This window comes from Nelumbo nucifera, chromosome 1 (genome assembly GCF_055504915.1).
Source record: "Nelumbo nucifera cultivar China Antique chromosome 1, China Antique-T2T, whole genome shotgun sequence".
Lineage (NCBI taxonomy): Eukaryota > Viridiplantae > Streptophyta > Magnoliopsida > Proteales > Nelumbonaceae > Nelumbo > Nelumbo nucifera.
Window position 1 is genome coordinate 92,458,155 of NC_142649.1, and position 17,271 is coordinate 92,475,425.

Below are 17,271 nucleotides of genomic sequence, written 5' to 3' on the forward strand. Positions count from 1 at the left end.
CTTTCATTTTATATTTTCATCAACAACACGAATGAAAATGACTAGGGGTGCAAGTTTATGGTCAATCTAGGCCAAATTCTAAGATTAAGACCTAAGGTCAACATGATCTTTCCAATTCGAGCCTAACCCACATTGTAATTTGATGCACTTAAGTTAGGCTTGCAACCAAGTCAGGCTAAATTTGATCAATGAATATGTTCTAAAAGTATACGTGTATGCATTCATGCAACACTACAAAAAAAAGTGCTTTTAGAAGCAGCTGTAGAGGTGAGTATAGGTCGACTACCTCTAATAATAATAATAATAATAATATAGTGACAGTCATTTGAAACTTCTGCTAAAAACAACACTGATGTTGGACAGTTTTGTATGCTCTTAGCTTCAATCAGAATGATGTACTCTATGAGTTTATTGTAAATGAATAAAAGTGCATATTTGATTCATGTTCCCTTGGTATGTTTCTGTGTAATACCCTTAAACTGGACACTTAATGAAACTCGTGTTAGTTTAGAATGTTTACAGCCAGTGGATCGGTTTGGGGAGACCTATCCTGACAAGGCTGACACTGTTGTGCCACCAAGTCAGTTGGGGTGGCCTGTCTCAGCTGCCAGGGTGAGACCCTAGGCACATACAGTGTGGGATTAATTGAATCTATGAACTGGACCACATTTCCAGTGTTGCCCTGGACCTTGGAGATTGATGAGAAAAACTGGAAAGTTACACCCGACCCCTAGACTCGATTATGATACTGCACTAGGTGTCGGATTGGGCTGTCTTTGATGTACCAATCAGTGAGATCCTTAGCGGGGGTCAAAACCTGGGTATGTTGGGACAATCTGAGAATTCATCTGAGTGGGTGATCATAGTGACAGGATCAGCCCCTTTGTCGGACAAAGGTAATGATCGGGGATGCACTCTCACTGATGGAAACCAAGACTGACGACAGCCGATTTCAATTGTTGAGATTTGTTTTGCAAAGTATATTTTATATGATATATAAAAGTATATATATTATGATTTCTAAAAGGTTTGCAAAAGGTTTTAATTCCCAAGATCCATATAAGTAGAGAGTGCAACACTGTTCCTTGCAGCCGAGGGAGATGTCCTCTCTTGTCGGGCAGTGTATGATCATTATGGGCTGAGAGGTTATGTGTAAGACCATTGAGGATAATACCTGATGGGCTAATCTTGCATCTGCCCACAGTCCCTGGGTGTTACAAGGTGGCTTAGCCCAAGGACCACTTAGTGTAAGTGTTGGGCCCATAGAGCTCATTTGATGGGTTTCAAGGGGTGCACTGTCCATAACAGTGTATTTGGCCAGGCCTGGTAACAAAGGCTGGGCCGAACCCATGTGGCTGATGTGCAGATCAATGCTTGGGTCCCACGCCATACAAGGAAGCCCAACTGGGCAGCAATTAGGAAGGTTAAGTGAGCACATAAGCTTGATGGGCCTAAGCCCGTTTTGAACTGGGCTATTTAATTAGTTAATTATGGGACAAATTCTGAGATGGATTAGCTGATAGGATAGGGTCTTGACCCTATGCACTCAGAGAGTCCAAGATCTGAATGTGATTTAGATCTAGAAACCTCGTAATGAGATTAGGAGAAAGTTAATCTAATCTGCAGATAAGATAAGGGTTTATCCCTATCACCTAAAGAGAGGTCTTATCCCAATATGATTTGGATAAGCAGCTCCTAATTGGATTAGGAGCTGATCTTTTAGGTTAACAAAAGAAGGAGGGGGCGACAACTTTTAGAAGACAATTCATTCAGATCCTCTTTAGTGCTGAAATCAAGAAGGAAGAATTAAGCATCCCTATAGAATTCTTTCTTGCCCCCTCCTGTTCTTGCTGCCCTGTTTGCCAGTTCGATCTCTAGTTGTGGGAGAAGTCAAGATTCGATCTTGACATCAGTTCTTTCAGAAAGAATTGATTGGAAGCTGTGCTCACGTGCCATCCTACTGATTCTTGCGAAGGACAGAGTTCTTGGAGAAGAACACTGCTAATTCTACTCCATCCTACACTGTGCCATCTTTAGTGGGAGCAGTCTTTGGATCCTTCCTTGGGCGTGAGCACCTTCGTTGGAGGATACTGTTTCTCCGTATCAGGTATAATCCTCTCCTACTCCTTTTGGTTCAGATCTGGTTCAATTTATGGTTCAAGAATGATCATTGAAAATATGATTTTCTAAATAGGGAATGCGATTCTCAGTTGAAGGGAGAAAAAAATTTTTGAAATTCGCCCCCCTATTCCGCAATCTTTGGGCATCCATAAGATGAATCTCTCATCCCTTCAACTGATTGCTGCTATGAGGTGCCAAAATTGAGCTATGTACCCTTTTCACCTCCCCACATAAACTATTTTCTCATTTTCTTCCTTTTCTCTCTCTCTCTCTCTTCGATCTCTCTCTATCATATCTCGTTTTCAAATTTTTCACTACCAAATGGTGACTAGAGAACAAAATCGGAATTAACAGGTGAGACTTTCTCTCTTTCTCTGTTTATTCTAAGTTCTAGAACTAATTCAGCTAGTGGTTGTAGTGATTGTAGCAGTTGATCGTTAGACAAATAAGAAAATAGGGAAAATGATATTAATGGTAGTAAATGACCTAAGCTCAAAAACTTGTTAAAACAATTGTACTTGAAATCATTGGTACATTCGATCCAATGAACTCAAAATTTCAATTTCGTAGCTTTGCACAACATTACCATGGTGTTGGGATCTCGGAATACAATAATTAGTGTTGATTTGACATCTCTAGGACATTCTGAATCTTTTTTTTTTCTTTTTTGCTTTAGATGTCCAATTCTTGATCTCTGTCTACTTTCTTAGTTATATCAAGGTGCTTGATATAACTATGATTTGCACACACAACCATTGTTGAAATGTGATTGTCGACTACTTGTTTCGTGGGTCGCTTTACACTCTACATCCTATTCTGATTGACGTTTGTGGAAGGAGAAATTAGCTCATGGCTTGATTCTCATTTCAGTCTTAATATTGATGCCTGGTTTCTTCTAAATAGGTAAGTGAAGTTTTCTTGGTATCCAGTTTGAACCTGTGTTTAGCTTACCTCTGCTTTTTTCTAGTATTACTTATTGTATTTTTTTCCCTCATGTTTTCTGTGTTCACTTTTCATCTGACCTAAGCTTTTAAGTTTTAGTAATAAGTCCTTTCAATTATTATTTTTTTGGTTTTGAGTCCTACTTTTCAGCATGTCCACCTAAAGCATTCACGAGGTTCCCCCTTATTTTAATTCTCAAGTCACCGCTTTCCCTAATCTTATTCCTTTAAGATAACTAATCTTATTCCTAAGACTAATGAATAAGAAAATAAATTTGAATGATCTTGAAATTACTAAAATCCAAAACACAGAAATTACAAAATTGACACTGGTTCAAGAATATGAAGAAACCATGTTTCTTCTTCAATGGATTTGTCCATTGCTTCCATTTCTACTTTATTGACCCTCCCCTATTTGAAAATTTTCAGCCCAGTAGGTTAAATGTGACGATCTTTAAAATTTTCAACACTTGGGCTTGCATTGAAAGATCTTAAAAATTTTGTTCATGATAGGCTTATCAATCAATATTATCAAGCCAATTATTTTATTATTAACGAGCAGTTTTGGCTTATCTAATTGTTGTGATGATGTATCAAAACAAATTGTATATATGAACAATGATAAATCAAATATTTGTAAAGGTATCAAGAAAATTTTGCACATTTGACAGATGATCTAAACTGATTGATTATGGAGGAAAAGTTTACTCCTAAGAGGCCGACAAATATTTGTCTTTTCAATTTGTTATATTGCCCTACATCATAGAAGTTAAATCTAAAACAAAGATGTGCTTACCCACAAGAGACAAGAGTATCAAAATACATGCACCTAATTTAATTGCTCTTTAGCTTCCCATTTTGATTATAGAAATAGTATGCACATTTTCAATAAGGGTTATAGATCCAGTTCCTATACCCCAAGGGTTGAACGTCTAGATGCCACTAGTAACTATAGGTACATAGTGCCCGCTTAGTCCCTCAGAGCACAATGAACACTGGATTGATACCACATGGACGTTTGCGATAAGCTTGCAGCCAATCTTTCCTCTACGATGAACCTACAATGTATCATAGGTCTGGCACACTTGTGATAAACTTATTCTTAGCATAAGCGCAAAGCAAACCCAGGTTGAACCTGCGATGAGGTGCACGCGTACCTGGCCCGACGATACTCTACACATCATCCACATGGGTTCAGCCCAGCCTTTGTCATAAGGCCTGGCTGAATACACTGCTATGGACAGTGCACCCCCTGAAACCCATCAAATGGGCTCTATGGTCCCTGGGCCAAGCCACCTTGTAACACCCAGGGACTGTGGGCAGATGCAAGATTAGCCCATCAGGTATTACCCTGAATGGTCTTACACTTAACCTCTTAGTCCATAATGATCAAACACTGCCCGACAAGAGAGGACCTCTCCCTTGGCTGCAAGGAACAATGTTGCACTCTCTACTTATACGGATCCCGGGAATTAAAACCTTTTGTAGACATTTTAGAAACCATAATATATATACTTTTATATCTCATATAAAACATATTTTTTAAAAACAAATCTCAACGATTGAAATCGGCTGCCGACAGTCTTGGTTTCCATCAGTGAGAGTGTCTCCCCGATCATTACCTTTGTCCGACAAAGGGGCCGATCCTGTCACTATGATCACCCACTCAGATGAATTCTTAGACTGTCCCAACATACCTAGGTTTTGACCCACGCTAAGGATCTCACTGATTGGTACATCATAGACAGCCCAATCCGACACCTAGTGCAGTATCATAATCGAGTCTAGGGGTTGGGTGTAACTTTCCAGTTTTGCCCATTAATCTCCAAGGTCCAGGGCAATACTAGAAATCTGGTCCAGTTTAAAGATTCAATTAATCCTACACTGTGTGTGCCTAGGGTCTCACCCTGGCAGCTGAGACAGGCCACCCCAACCGACTTGGTGGCACCACAGTGTCAGCTTTATCAGGATAGGTCTCCCCAGACCGACCCACTAGCTGTGAATATTCTAAACTAACACGAGTCTCATTAAGTGTCTAGTTTAAGGGTATTACACAGAAACATACCAAGGGGACATGAATCAAATATGCACTTTTATTCATTTACAATAAACTCATAAAGTACATCATTCTGATTGAAGCTAAGGGCATACAAAACTGTCTAACAGCATATACCTGGTTCATCAACCTCACTGCAAGAAGTACTGACTCGTGGGCTGAATTGGCAAAAAGATTCTTGTCGAAATGATTCTCTTTGGAAAGGAAGCTGACAATGGCCAACTTGAGAAAATAGAGTAGAGCTTGGGAGAAGACCTCTTGGAGTATGTCATGAGGTTTCAAAAATTGACCCATTTTGTCTTTGATGAACACGCTGCAAAGAAGAGCTTCGTCGAGCAGTGCGTATAGGGAATGCAGCTTGCCTACAAGATAGGCTTTGAGAACATAGAAATAGAAATGTTCAACCAACTGTGGAGGTGCGTGGAGAGGACAACGCGCACAGTCAAGAACACCTTAAACCAGCCTACACTGTATGGGAGAAATGAAGCTTATGTAGTCGACTGGAAGCCTCGGAATAACGGAGGGCCCAGGCAAGGGCCTTATTACCGCAACACTGCCCAAGGAAGAAGGAATGACCTGTCGATCCCTCCTCCCTTCCCCTGCACAAAGGAAGTGCTAATTATGATAATGAATAAACTGGTCAAAGACAGGGTGATCAACTTTCGACCGCCACCAGCAAGAGTAGACCCGAAAAAGGATAGATGCAGCGGAAGATGGTGCAACTATCACTAATTGCCATATCATGATTTGATGGATTGCTTCTCTCTAAAAGGCTATTTGTGCAAAAGGTAAAACTAGATGAGTTCGTAAAGAAAGATCTAGTGCAAATAGAAACTGACCCCCTCCCAGCCCATACCTAGGGGGAGCATTAATGTAGTGGGGGTGCCAGGTCAACACCAACCCGACATGCTGATAGAGAAACTTGAACAATGCTCGGAGCTCCAACACTTTTTCACTAAACAAGGGGTGAGCATAACGACAAGAAAACTGGTCATTAGAGCACTGGCAGAGGTCTTCAGGAGACCATTAAAATCTTACCGGCCCAACCGAACCAGTGTGGAGTTCACACCAGAGGACATATTAGCTGTGGACCCCCACCATAATCGACCTTGATAAGTCTATATTTGTACATATTTTCATACCTCTAACTTGATGATTTTGGTAATAATGTTTTTGGAGTTAGCATGGTATTGCATTAATTATGATGAAATTGTCTTGCAAGATGATTTGGAGCTTAATTGTGCAATTTTAAGGAAGAGTTCAATTTAATTGATCAAGATAATCATAGAGGAACGACCATGCAACAATGATGCTCCATGATGTAGCCATGAAGGAGAGAATCCATTGAAATCGGATTTGATATATATGCACAAAAATTGGGAAATTTCCTGTTTTGATATAGTTTCCGTATTTTGGGCATAACTTTCTGCCTACAATTCATATTGATGTGATTCAAACGGATAATTAAATCTAAGAGATAGGGCTACAACTCTTGTGTTTATCACTCAACCTATTTCTACCGCCAACCAAGTGCAATTGGAGCTACAAGTTTCGGGTCTAGCAGTTGGCAGTGCAGAAGAGATAGGAATTCAAATGAGATAAAGACTAAGAGACCTAATTTGTGTTGAATTAGGAGTCTGCATTGAGATGCAATTGAGGGGAGGCTACACTATAAAAAGGACCATAGACTCAAGGCAAAGAGGTACATCCTTAGAGAGAATTCAGCAGAGAAGAGAAGAGGAAGCAGTCTCAACACATCAGAAGAGAAGAGGAAGCAATTTCAGCATGCCAGAGAAGGAGAGGAAGAATCCGAATTCAAGAAGGAGAAAGGTTTAGTTGCTGAACTTGTCTTCTACCTTCAAAGGCTAAAGTTTTCTTGTTATTCTATTCATTCTTTGATGTGTTCTTGCTGTGTTTCCCCTTTAATTTTCTTGAGTATGTTGAATTTAATGATGTCTAGCTAAATTCTCTTAGCTAGGGTTTAGATGGATTTTGATCTTAAGATTATATAGTTATTTGTTTAATTCAATTCAAGACCTTTATTATTTGCATGAGGAATTTTTATTGCTATGCTTAATGCTTTAAAAGAATTGGCCAATCTTTTAATGATTTGATGATTCATGCATGACTGACCAAAGGGTTGTTATGAATTAGATCCCTAGGCAATAAAAATCGCATGATAGACTATGATATCGAAAGATGATTAGCTCATGTGTGGGAATCAAGGAAGCTTAGTGAGTCAAATCCCCTTCTACGATTAGAGGTTTCCAAAGAAATTAATGCTTATTTTTCCTTTTGAAAACCACTTAGAAATTTGATGGTAGAATTGGATTAATAAAGGATTAATATGACTTGAGAAAGCTTATTAATTAATTTAGGGAATCTACCATCACATGCAAATAACTTTAGTATACCTTAGGGTAATTTCAGTCTTAAATTGGATTAAATAGGTAATTATATAACATTGATTTAATGAAATCTAAACCCTAGCTACATTCATCCATCATTTTAGTTTTTATTAAGTTCTTGGATTTGCATTAATTCTTTTAGTTTTTATTCATTCAATTGGTTCATGAGTTCAACTTAGGTTAGTTTAAAATTGATTTGGTACCGTGATCTAGTTTCTGTGGGATTGACATTTTTCTCATCATTATACGCACATTTGACTAAGGTACACTTGTCTGAATTAATTGTGCGTAAATTACACAACAAGTTTTTGGCGCCGTTGCTGGGGACTAGTTTATTGCATATCAAAACTACCTGAATTAGCCTTAGATTGAACATCTATTTGTTTTTATTTTCAGATTTAAAATTTTCCCTTTTAATTTCTTTTAGGTTCGACTTTATAAAATTTTTTAGGAAATTTTTAATTTTTTTTCTTTCTTTTTCTTTTCTTTGAAGGTTCCTAGTGCATGACACACACTAGGGGCAGAGAATTAGTACCCTTTGATAAAGAAATCAAAAGGACTTTGAAAAAGCAAATGAGGGAGAGAAAGAACAAGATGGCTCAATACCAAAATAATCTAAGAACATTGATCTCCTACGCTATACCTACTCTGGATGGTATTACATCAAGCATTAGGAGGCCAAATGTGCAAGCAAATAGTTTTGAGATTAAGCCTACAATTATTCAGATGATCCAGATGAGTGTGCAATTTTCTGGCCCCAATGATGACCTTAACTCTCATATTACTAATTTTCTTGAAATATATGATACTTTTAAGCATAATGGAGTTAATGATGATACCATTAGACTTACGTTATTTCCTTTCTCCTTAAGGGATAAATCAAAAGATTGGCTTAACTCTCTTCCTACAGGTTTGATTACTACATGGGATGATTTGGCACAAAAGTTTTATCTAAGTATTTTCCACCTGCTAAAATGGCTAAATTAAGGAATGACATAACAACTTTTTCTCAATTTGATAATGAAACCTTATATGAGTCATGGGAGAGATTTAAGGAACTGCTTAGAAAGTGTCTTCACCATGGTCTACTTGTTTGGATGCAAGTGCAAACTTTTTATAGTGGAATTAATCAATATAATCGTTCATTGTTAGATGCAGTTACAGGTGGTACCCTTATGAAAAAAACTCCCAAAGAAGCATATGAACTTTTGGAGGAGATGGCGGCCAATAGTTATCAATGGGGCAATGAGAGAGCAAATAAAAAGGGAGTTGGAATTTATAATGTTGATTCTATCACTGGTTTATCGGCTCAACTTGTTGCATTAAATAAGAAATTAAAAAATTTGGGGATTTCAGCTATGAGTGTTTCTTCTGTTCCCTTTCCTTCTTGTGAGCTTTGTGGGCAAGGGGGGCACGCTAGTGTAGATTGTCAAGTAGGAAATCCATTTTCTTCTTCTTCCAAACAAGCTAATTTTGTTTCTTATAGTGACAACAGGTCCAATTTCAATCCCTACTCCAACACTTACAATCTAGGATGAAGAAGCCATCCAAATTTTTCTTGGAGTAATAACCAATAAAGAGCACCTCCCGGCTTTCAGCAGCAATAACAACAAAATCCACAAGAGAAGAAGCCAAATTTAGAGGATATGATGGCAAAATTTATCAACAGTATGGAGGCAAGAATTCAAGGGTTGGAAACTCAAATTGGACAACTTGCTCAAGCAATTTCGGTAAGACCACAAGGAGGATTACCTAGCAATATCGACAAGAATCCTAGGGAACAAGTAAAGGCCATCACTCTATGAAGTGAAAAAGAACTCAGAAAAGAAGAAAAAGATGATGAACATGTAAAAGAGGAAGAAAGCCGAAACCTTGAAGCCAAAGAATGAGATTACGAGTCATTAATGGAGAAAAAGGGAAGTTCTTCTACTCTTAACTTAAAGTCCTACAAACCCCCTCTTCCTTTTCGTCAAAGATTTCTTAAGGCTAACTTGGATAAGCAATTTGCTAAATTTCTAGAGGTGTTTCAAAAGTTGCATATTAAGATTCCTCTTCTTGATGCTATTTCTCAGATGCCAAGTTATGCCAAATTTTTGAAAAAAATAATTTCAAACAAAAGAAAGTTGGAGGAGTTTGAGATGGTAAAACTTAAAGAGGAATGCTCAGCAATCCTACAAAATAAATTACCTCCAAAACTCAAGGATCCAGGGAGCTTTTCTATTCCATGCACCATTAGCGAAATTAATTTCAATAAGGCTTTATGTGATCTTGGTGCAAGCATTAATTTGATGCTTTTTTCTGTATTCAGGAAGCTTGGATTATGGGAGCCAACACCTACCACTGTTTCTCTACAATTGGCTGACAGAAGTATCAAATATCTAAGGGGTGTAGTGGAAGATGTTTTGGTAAAAGTAGATAAATTTATTTTTCCTATTGACTTTATTGTTTTGGACATGGAAGAAGATTATGATATGCCCCTAATTTTAGGGAGACCTTTTTCTTGCCACAGGAGGAGCTTTAATTGATGTCCAACAAGGAAAACTTTGCCTTAGAATTAATGACGAGGAAGTTATTTTTAATGTTTTTAAGGCTATGAAACATTCCAATGATGAAAAAGAAGTCTTAATGGTAGATTGCATTGATGATTTGGCAGAAAGAAAATTTCATGCATTTAGGTTAGATGATCCTATAGAAAATTTCATTGCTATCTCTTTTGATGTGAATGAACAAATTTTAGATGAGAAGCATAAGGGTAGCCTATTTGGGAGAAAAGATCATTTCCTCCAACAGTAACAGGTTGGAGGGTATGTATCGACTATAAGAAATTGAATGATGCTACTAGAAAAGATCATTTCCCCTTCCCTTTATTGATTAAATGATTGAAAACTTGCTGGTCAGGAATTTTATTGTTTTCTTGATGGTTATTCTGGTTATCACCAAATTCTCATTGCTCCTGAAGACCAAGAGAAAACTATCTTTACATACCCTTATGGAACATTTGCATTTAGGAGAATGCCTTTTGCTTTGTGCAATGCCCCTAATACTTTTCAAAGATGCATGATGTCTCTATTTTCGGATTTCATTGATGATTTTATGAAGATATTTATGGATGACTTCTCTGTTTTTGGATCTTCATTTGATGCATGCTTGTATAGTTTTGAAGGGATGAGAGATCCATCCTATGGACGCCCAAAGATTGCGGAATAAGGGGTGAATTTCAAAAATTTTATCTCTCCCTTCAACTGGGAATTGTATTCCCTATTTAGAAAATCATATTTTCAAGGATTAATCTGGAACCATAAACTGAACCAGATCTGAACCAAAAGGAGTGGGAGAGGATTATACCTGATACGGAGAAATACTATCTCCCAATGGAGGTGTTCACGCCCAAGGAGGATCCAAAATCTGCTCCCACTGAAGATGGCGCAGTGAAGGATGGAGCAGAATCAGCAATGTTCTTCAAAAGAACTTGACCCTTCGCAAGAATCAACTGGACGGCTTGTGAGTACAGCTCCAATCAATCTTTTCCCAAAAGATTGAAATCAAGATCCAATCTTGATTGCTCCCAAGAACTGGAGATCGAACTGAAGGAATGGCAATGGCAGGAAGGTGGCGGCAGAAGAGAATTCGCAGTATGCAGGAAATCTCTTAATCTCTCTTTCTTAAATAGAAGAATGCTTTTGATGTTGTTGTGTGCTTCAAGGCTGCCTCCCCCTTCCCCTTTTATAATCTTAAAGGGATCAGCTCCTAATCAGATTAGGAGTTGCTAATCCAAATCATATTTGGGTTAGAAGTCCCTTAGTGATAAGGGATAATCCTTATCTTATCTGCAAATCAGATCAGCTGTCTCCTAATCTAATTAGGAGGTTTCCAGATCTAAATCTTATTTAGATCTTGGACTCCCTGAGTGGACAGGGTCTAAGCCCAATCCTTTTAGCTGACCCACTTCAGAATTCGCCCCCCATTAAATGACTGATCAAATCAGCCCAGTTCGAAATGGGCTTAAGGCCCATTAAGGTTATGTACTCAAAAAACCTTCCAAATTGCTGCCCAGTTGGGCTTCCTTGTATGGCGTGGGACCCAAACATTGATCTACACATCAGCCACATGGGTTCAGCCCAGCCTTTGTTACAAGGCCTGGCCGAATGCACTGCTGAAGACAGTGTACCCCTTGAAACCCATCAAATGAGCTCTATGGGCCCAACACTTACACTAAGTGGTCCCTGGGCCAAGCCACCTTGTAACACCCAGGGACTGTGGGCAGATGCAAGATTAGCCCATCAGGCATTATCCTCAATGGTCTTACACTTAACCTCTCAGCCCATAATGATCATACACTGCCCGACAAGAGAGGACCTCTCCCTCGGCTGCAAGGAACAGTGTTGCACTCTCCACTTATATGGATCCCAGGAATTAAAACCTTCTTGCAAACAATTTAGAACCATACATATATACTTTTAAATCTTATATAAAATATATTTTGTAAAACAAATCTCAACGGTTGAAATCGGCTGCCGGCAGTCTTGGTTTCCATCAGTGAGAGTGCATCCCCGATCATTACCTTTGTCCGACAAAGGGGCTGATCCTGTCACTATGATCACCCACTCAGATGAATTCTCGGACTGTCCCAACATACCCAGGTTTTGACCCCCGTTAAGGATCTCACTGATTGGTACATCAAAGACAGCCCAATCCGACACCTAGTGTAGTATCATAATCGAGTCTAGGGGTCGGGTGTAACTTTCCAGTTTTGCCCATCAATCTCCAAGGTCCAGGGCAATACTGGAAATCTGGTCCAGTTCAAAGATTCAATTAATCCTACACTGTATGTGCCTAGGGTCTCACCCTGGCAGTTGAGACAGGCCACCCCAACCGACTTGGTGGCACCACAGTGTTAGCCTTGTCAGGATAGGTCTCCCCAGACCGACCCACTGGCTGTGAACATTCTAAACTAACACGAGTCTCATTAAGTGTCCAGTTTAAGGGTATTACACATAAACATACCAAGGGAACATGAATCAAATATGTATCTTTATTCATTTACAATAAACTCATAAAGTACATCATTCTGATTGAAGCTAAGGGCATACAAAACTGTCTAACAAGTTTGTCTTTGGTGCTTAAAAGATGTGAAGAATCTAACCTTATTCTTCATTGGAAAAAATGTCATTTTATGGTTAGGGAAGGAAAAGTATCTTCTAATGGTATTGAAGTGGATAGATCTAAATTTGAATTAATTGAATAACTTCCCCCTTCAAAATCGTTGAAAGAAGTTAAAGGTTTTTTGGGACATGCAGGTTTTTATATAAGGTTCATTAAGGACTTTTCTAAAATTGCTAGGCCTCTAACTAATCTTTTAGTGAAGGACACACCATTTGTGATTGATAGTGCTGCTAGATAGTTGTATGCCCTTAGCTTCAATCAGAAATATGTACATTATGAATTTATTGTAAATGAATAAAGTACACTTTTGATTCATGTTCCTGTGGTGTGTTTTTGTGTAATACCCTTAAACTGGACACTTAATGAGACTTGTGTTAGTGAAAAATGTTCACAGCCATTGGATAAGTCTGGGGAGATTTATCCTGCCAAGGCTGACACTAGTGTACTGCCAACTGTTGGGGTGGCTTGTCTCAGCTACCAGGGTAAGACCTGAAGTACATGCAGTGTAGGATTAATAGAACCTTTGAACCGGATCAGATTTCTAGTATTGCCCTGGACCTTGGAGATAGATGGGTATAACTGGAAAGTTACACCTGACCCCTAGACTCGATTATGATAGTACACTAGGTGTTAGATTGGGCGGTCTTTGATGTACCAATCAGTGAGATCCTTAGCGGGGGTCAAAACCTGGGTATGTTGGGACAGTCCGAGAATTCATCTGAGTGGGTGATCATAGTGATAGGATCATCCCCTTTGTCTGACAAAGGTAATGATCGAGGATGCACTCTCTCTGATGAAAACCAAGACTGCCGGTAGCTGATTTCAATTGTTGAGATTTTGTTTTGCAAGATATATTTATATAAAGATATATATATATATATATTGTTATGGTTTCGAAATGATTTGCAAAAGGTTTTAAGTCCCGGGATCCATGTAAGCGGAGAGTGCAACACTGTTCCTTGCAATCGAGAGAGAGGTCCTCCCTTGTCGGGCAGTATTTGATCATTATGGGCTGAGAGGTTAAGTGTAAGACCATTGAGGATAATACCTGATGGGCTAATCTTGCATCTGCCCACAGTCTCTGGGTGTTACAAGGTGGCTTGGCCTAGGGACCACTTAGGGTAAGTGTTGGGCCCACAGAGCCCATAAGATGGGTTTCAGGGGGTGCACTATCCATAACAGTGTATTCGGCCAGGCCTTGTAACAAAGGCTGGGCTGAACCCGTGTGGCTGATGTGTAGATCAATGTTTGGGTCCCACGCCATACAAGGAAGCCCAACTGGGCAGCTGTTTGGAAGGCTAAGTGAGTACATAACCTTAAATGGGCTCTAAGCCCATTTCGAACTGGGCTGATTTGATCAGTCAATTAAAGGGGGCGAATTCTGAGATGGATCAGCTGATAGGATTGGGCCTAGACCCTATCCACTTAGAGAGTCCAAGATCTAAATAAGATTTAGATTTGGAACCCTCATAATTAGATTAGGAGATGGCTGATCTGATCTGCAGATAAGATAGGGGTTATCCCTTATCACTTAAAGGGACTTCTAATCCAAATATAATTTGGATCAGCAGCTCCTAATGGGATTAGGAGCTGATCCCTTTAAATCTATAAAAGGAGGAGGGGGCGGCAGCCTTTAGACATGGAACCTAAGACTCTTGTCTTCAGAGCTAAAATCACAGAAAAGAGATTTTTGCAACCTCTACAAAATCTCTCTTGCTGTCTCCTTCCTGCCGCCGCCATTACCTTCAGTTCGATCTCCAGTTCTTGGGAGAAATCAAGATCTGATCTTGATACCAATCTTTTGGGAAAAGATTGATTGGAGCTGTACTCACAAGCCATCCAGTTGATTTTGCGAAGGGTCATATTCTTTTGAAGAACATTGCTGATTCTGCTCCATCATGCACTGTACCATCTTCAGTGAGAGTAGTCTTTGGATCCTTCCTTGGGCGTGAACACCTCCATTGGGAGATGCTAATTCTCCGTATCAGGTACATCTTCCCTCCTACTCCTTTTGGTTCAGATCTGGTTTGGTTCATAGTTCAAGATTGATCATCGAAAAATATGTTTTTATAAAACAGGGAATTCGATTCCCTGCAAAGATGGGAGAAATTTTTTGAAATTCGCCCGGTCCATTCCGCAAGACTTGGGCGTCCATGTGATGGATATCCCATCCCATCAGTGGTATCAGAGCCATGGTTCAAATCTTGAATCAATTTAATTCAGATCTGAACCTGCGTAAATGGGCAGAAGGTGTTCTACCCAATTTGCGTAGATAAGTGTTTTTGGGAATTTGCTCCCAAAATTATGGGCGATGATGAGACCAAAAAGCACCCTATTTTTATCCTCTAATATTCACTCTTTTATATTTATTTAGCACTTAAATGGACTCATTACTCTTGTATTTCGATCCAGGGCAATAAAGAAGGCAATTGGAAGAAAACAGGGCAAATCGGGTGATTTTGCACAGTTTCGGTGATAGTCAGTAATCTGGGTCTAACTCTCAATTCCGGACACTGAATTGGACAATTCAAGAAGCATTAGAAAGATGAAAGTAAGGCCCACAACTTTTATGTTTTGGGTTTTGACAGATTCAGCCCGCATCGAGTACGAAAACGAGCCCGAAGTTGGAGTAAGTTTGCAGCCAGGCCCATTTCACACCTTAAGCCCAATTCGCAGAAGTACCTTGAAGCAGCCCAACTCAAATTCAAGAGTTAAGAATCCGAATTTCGAATGTAATCTCCAAGGAGAGAGTTTTATCAGATCTAAAGTCTTGAATGTAATCCTAGAGAGATAAGAAGATTGAGATTAGAGCATTAGATAAGAGATAGGATATGATTAGTTCAAAGAAGATCAAGACTCCCTAAAGATAAGATGATCTCCTAGAAGGAGTTGGAAAACAGCCATCTCCTTTGGCTATATAAAGAGGGGGGGGGGGGGGGGGGGGGAACCAGCTCTAGAATCACTCAATCATCCAGCAATCAAGCATCAAGCAACTCAAGAAGATCAGTTCGGACATGGAGAAGCAAAGAATGGAGATTGCGCAGATCATGAGTAGCTGAGCTTCTTTTTCTGGTTCAAGGGGGGAGGTTCGATTGTGTCATTGTGAGGTTCTGTAGTTAATTTATTTCCTTGCTTTTTTAATTCAAGTATTCATTGATTCTTGAGCATATTTTTTATTGGATGTTAATGTTAATTAGTTTGACAAACTGAATTAATGTTGATTTTCCTACTGCTATCCATGATTTCGGTGATCCGTAATTGTCACGAATAATGGTACAAGTAGCAATTAGGCTGATATCTTTTTGGGTCAATTGTTCGTGACAGCCTTTGACCAATGTTTTAACATGGTTCAACCTAAAGGAATCGATGGAACGAGATTCAATAATTGTAGCTATCTCAATTATTGTTGTTTTGGTTTAACTGTTTTCACAAATCTTAATGCTATCACTGGTTAATATGGAACGCTATCGTACCCAATTGAGTGGTGATAAGTGTTGATCGAATGCTGGGTTTGGTCAACTGAATTAGGAAAACACAAGGTTTATTATGGCTATCCTAATAAACCTAAGGTTAAATGCTTGAATTGCAAGACTGTTGAATTTTACCTAGGATCGATGGCTAATTGATTCAACCCGAATCCTTAAACCTGAATTTGGTAAGACTGATTTCTTTTTGATTGTTGAGTTTGCTATTGCTTTCTTGTTCTTTTAATTTTAATTATTTTATTTTCCCACTCAGTTATATTATCCATTTGGCTAAGAGATTACTGATTTGCTCCCTGTGGGATTTGACCTAGTACCACTTTTACTGCAATTATTTTATTGTGGGACTAGTATTAATTTTGAGGGCTTCGACAAACCCATCAGGCGAATAATCTGAAATTAAATTTTATATAAATCTGATTATTGTTTAGAATAGTTCTTTATGATTTTCTTGATTTATGGGTTGTTCGTACAAGAGGAGATCGAATTCTTGGTTTGCACAGGGAACCTGCAAGATTTGCAGTTTCTTGATTTATTCATTACATTTGGTCTATAAATTTTTTTTTTATTTTTTTTATTTTTTAGACTCAATGTATTAGGTATTCAATCTGATGTAGTTATAATAGAAATTAGGTTTTCTATTTCTATTTAATTTTTGGATCGAAGATGGCAGCGCAAGGAAGGAGATTTTGTAGATGGGACATTCGCTACCTGCGATTTGCAGTTTGTGAAACTGCATTTTATGATCTAACCTCTATTTTGTTGGATGGATTGTACGAACAACCCTGGATTGATTGATTCTTGTTTTGTTTCATCAATTCTTTAATTTCAGATTATTTTCTTGAATTAAATATTTAATTAAAGATCAAACCCTAGACCCATTCGAACCAAGGTTGGTTCAAATTGTTTGGACCGAATCTAGGGTTCGATCAAGGCTGAATATCAGCCCTATTTTTTGTTTAGTGGGCCTAAGGATTGGTAATTAATTGGATATTTAATTCGGCCTAACCTGTAAGGCCCAGTTTTAAATTGTTAAAACTGCTAAAAAGCCCACTTCAAAGGATAAAGCTATATGGGCCGAACTGGGTAACCCTAATTCA

General features: G+C 38.8%; 1 non-coding gene across 1 annotated transcript; it reads right to left on the reverse strand.

Moving 5' to 3' along the window:
- Positions 1–8,506: 8,506 nt before the first annotated feature.
- LOC148803558 (small nucleolar RNA R71) lies at positions 8,507–8,613 on the reverse strand. The gene has a single exon (XR_016081534.1). It is a non-coding gene; the product is annotated as a small nucleolar RNA R71 (small nucleolar RNA).
- Between the last annotated feature and the right edge of the window lie 8,658 nt (positions 8,614–17,271).